This window comes from Hakea prostrata, chromosome 1 (genome assembly GCF_041222555.1).
Source record: "Hakea prostrata isolate BN-2017 chromosome 1, UWA_Hpros_2, whole genome shotgun sequence".
NCBI classification, from domain to species: Eukaryota; Viridiplantae; Streptophyta; class Magnoliopsida; order Proteales; family Proteaceae; genus Hakea; species Hakea prostrata.
In genome coordinates, this window is record NC_142600.1 from 67471098 (window position 1) to 67475404 (window position 4307).

At 38.5% G+C, this 4307-nt stretch overlaps 1 pseudogene across 1 annotated transcript; it reads right to left on the reverse strand.

Moving 5' to 3' along the window:
- Nucleotides 1–613: 613 nt before the first annotated feature.
- On the reverse strand, nucleotides 614–2589 carry LOC149029515 (conserved oligomeric Golgi complex subunit 7 pseudogene; annotated as a pseudogene). The gene is made up of 3 exons (XR_016171472.1): nucleotides 2510–2589; nucleotides 1287–1677; nucleotides 614–1200 (listed from the first exon to the last, which is right to left on the reverse strand). The product of XR_016171472.1 is annotated as a conserved oligomeric Golgi complex subunit 7 pseudogene (transcript).
- Nucleotides 2590–4307: the final 1718 nt, after the last annotated feature.

Sequence of the window (4307 nt, forward strand, 5' to 3'; positions counted from 1 at the left end):
ACATTTTATAGCAAAATCTTCAAGATTATGAGCAATTTTACCAATTATATTCTAGTAATTTAGGCCTCAAAAGTCAACGTGTCAAATGTGGTTAGGGAAAAGTATATAAATAAAATAATTTATGAAAACAATTTAAGTTATGAAGAGAAGGTGAACGAACCATTCCAATTATGTCCGAATGATTTAGGACGCAGAAGGTAACATGTAAAATATAGTTAAGAAGGAGAATTTATAGGAAATAATTCAAATTTATCAAATATTAGTATCGAATTAGAGTATGCACCAAATTTAGGCTCAAAATGACCAAAAATATCACCCCAAATAAGGGTTGAAATTTAGCAATTTTTGGGCGAAATCTCACCGAAATTTTGGAGAGATTTCACGAGTTTCAGCTGGTTTGCCAAGTATTGAACCGGCAAACTCCAAGGTTAATTCGTGCATTGGTTGGAACTCAGTCACGGTCAGTAATTGAAGAACTCACCACCAAATAAAAAGGTTGCACCATGGCTTCAAACATTAGATTTCAATCGGTCGAATCAAACTGATTTTGAGCCACTGCCTACGACCAATTTGACGTGGAACCGACATTTGACGTAAGAATCAACTGAAATCGAAAGTTTTCAATGAAGGACTCCGGAATTAAAAGAGTTTTTTGTCAAAATCTGTTCTATTGACAATCCTCGTTATAGTCATTAGGCTATTCATCAAGGGCACATGATTAGCAGTGAAGCACCATTTCAGCCACAAGATATGGGTATTTGCTCACAGACGCATGTATAAAATATAAAGATGTTGCAGCTCGACAGAGGAAATTTAGTATCCAAAAAGAGGAATAGAAAAAGAAAAATTTTCCATGACTGCATTTTCTTCTTTTTCCCTAGGATTTCCATGACTGCATATCAAGACAATACTAATGCATCACTGATCCAAAGTTACACGCCGAATCTTGCACACGAGCTGTGCAGTTGGAATATCAAGTTGGTTTGCTGCATCTGATCTCAAGAGATCCCGGAGCTGCTCTCTTGGGGTTGAGAGGCAGATTTGATAAGAAGACAGGAATTGAGGAATTGGCATTGATAGAGCTGACAGAACATTACTCAGATACTCAATATCCGCCGATAGCTGTTGGGCTCCACGATCAGTTATGTATTGAATTCCTCGTAACTGCTCCGTGTAAAGTGCTACGGCACCTTCGGCAACCTTTAAACAATATCCGTATACTCTTAGACTTACTATCAGATTGTCTACACAAGATTTAAGAGTGAAAATGGGGGAGCTGGTCTCACCTTGAACATCCATTCAGTTGCAAAGAACTGAGCTTCATCAGTATTGGCATCACTGCTAGAGATGCCTTCGGCAAGTGGCTCCAATTGTTGGGGTAGAGTAAGAAGGTATTCTCCAACACCAGTCACATATGACTGAGGGTAGACACTGAAGCTTGGGAGCGGAAAAGCACTAGGCTCCTCTACGGAAGACCATACAGGCAACCTGGCCACATCACTCAAGCGTTGCCTTACTTTAGATACGAGGACATCATAGACAAGTTCATTAACAGTATCTGCAAAAGCTGCTACTCTCTGAGATGCAACAGGAAGTGCATGAAACCGAGGATCTTTTGATTGTACTGAGGTATTGCATCTTGCTGTGGTTACATTTGCGTCTCCTCGGGCAGCCGATCTCACGTAGAATTAGATCATGAAATATAATTACTGCTCTCAGCTCAGGTATCATTGTTCTGGACCATCTTGTATCACCCTTCTTTATATCTTCTATCCAGAGGTGCTGAAAAATTGGTGGGTTTCCATGACCTTCATGAAGATTGCCAGATTGGTTCAAGCAAGAAACTTTATGCTGAGAACTGCTTTGTATAACATTTGATTGGTTACATCTTCCCTAAAACAGGGGCAGTACAGAAGATTCTTTGTATCAGTTAATCATATTGAATTTCACTATTATTCATATTGAAGAAAAAAAAAATCCTGAGTCAGTGGTCAATTTGATATTGTTTTGTTTCTCTTTATTTGTGCTACTAGATGGACAAGTTTGGATTTCTACATAAAGCTTCAAAGTTTACCGCAAGGAACGAAGTTTTGGCTAGAATCGCCGGTTCGCTGGTTACCGAAACCAGCGAAACGGCAAAATCTCGCCGAGATTTCACCGAAAAAATGTAAATTTCATTTATGGGCGTGTCAAACGTTAGGCTTACGTGTGTGGTGTGTGGCTTTAAATGTATAAATATAACTGTGAGAGTAGCGTGTAAGACACAAAATATTTTATGAAAAAACACATTTCTTACTAAGTGGTGTGTGGTGTGTCAGTGGCATTAAATGCCTTAATTCGTAACTCATATTTTATAAATGAAAAAAGCAAAATATCATCAAATGTGTGTGGTTACAAAACAAGCAACAGTCAAAGTGTCAAATCACTTTTTAACTTTTACCAAAAAAAAAAACGTTTTTTAACCGTGATGGAACTCATGGACGACTGATAAAGTGATCTTCTTCTTCACTTCTTCTTCTCCACTACAATCTTCGTTGTTCTGATTGCAACAAACGAATCGCTCCTGTAACCCAGAAGCTCTACCGCCATCTCTTCACAATAACATCAACTATAAGAGAAGGGAAAGAAGAAGAAAAAACCAAGAATCAAGAAAAGAATCTCGTTCTTCTTGCTATGTTTCTCACTCTTGTTGCAGAGAAATGGAGGAGAGGAAACGAGAAGAAATAGATGAGGAAAAGAGAGATCAACTAGCCCTCTGGAGAAATATCGCCGATCAACTGATCTTGCCTTCCATGCTTTCTTCTTCTTCTTCTCCTTCTCCTTCTTGTTCTCCTTCAACGATCAAGTTTTCGTTTGATTGCCGGAAAATCCACGATTTTCTGGCGATTTTCGCTGATTCGCCGGAAAATCAACGATTTTCTGGAAACATTAAAGAAATTTCGTTTTGCCCCCTGGTTTTGGTTCGCCAAGGGGCGATATCATTGAAATTCAGGGATATTTCAGCGATTAATGGTTCCCTGGTTTACCGTACTGTTGTTCATTGTTTACTTCATTAAATATGGTATTTCCATTGCTAAGCAGCCCTCATGGCATATCTCACCAATTGTTCATTGTTTACTTCATTAAATATGACTTGTATGCTGCACATTTAATGCGCAGCATGTGCAGTGAACGGTCGAGATCGAAATCTCAGTCGTTGGCTTCACCGTGCTGCGCATTTAATGCGCAGCACTGAAGCACGACCCGAGTTCCAAGATGTAACCTTCATCCTTGCTGTGGTAATGGCTTGACAAAACAATGGCTTGAACTAAATACTTTCGTGGCTTTAGATTGTTCTCCTATTGGAAATCCGCTCCAATTTTTTATTAATTGTTTTTTAAATTAAAATCATAAAATGATGAGTTTTAGATCATTTACCTTAGTGATCTTAACTGCAATGGATCTAGATACATGAGGTGCCTCTTTATGTTCCCTTTCCTTTGAATTGCCTTGCATACTCTGTAAGTTATTTCCACTTTTTCCAAATCGATGAACCACAATGATGGAGATTCAAAATTAGCTTCTTTCTTTGGAAAATTCATAGAGCAAAGGAGAATATATATATATATTTTTTAATCATCTATCTGGTATTTCATCCCTCTATTTATAATGGTTTTTCCTCTACCTTAATTCCTTAATTAAAGTTTTACTTAGACTCAACTAAGTGAGGGAAAGCAATATCAGAGTCTTGCTTAGACTCAACTATATAAAGGGGTAATCATCCTGGACTAAGCAATCGTTTTGCCGCCACCTATGTTGCAAATTATAGTGGGACCCACCCACTACGATTAACATCACCCACTTACTACAAGGTGGCAGAGTCATCCAAATGCTCTCATCAACTCTAATCCTTTCAATGCGGAAATGGAACATGTGACCTAAGAAATATATCTAGGGTAGGAGCACTATATCAAGTCTCCATCTAACCAACATAGCACATCACTCGGAATTATCTCATCATACCCTAAACAATTAAACTATAACCAGTTCCACACTCTTGATCCCTCATAATGACTAGTGTGAACCAATTTCATATGATATACTCATGACTTTGTCAATATGACAAGTTGCCTGGTCAACGAGTCACATTACTGTAGGGTACAGAATGAAAGTTTTCCCAAAGCACTCATGCTATTTGGATTATCCCCAACTGCTTTCCCAATCTTGTCCTGCGAGACCGCATCATCCTTGATCCTAAGGAACAAGCTATAGTAGCATCATTGAGTGTCCTCTTCGTGGCATACTCTAAGATGAAGGACACAAGTAGG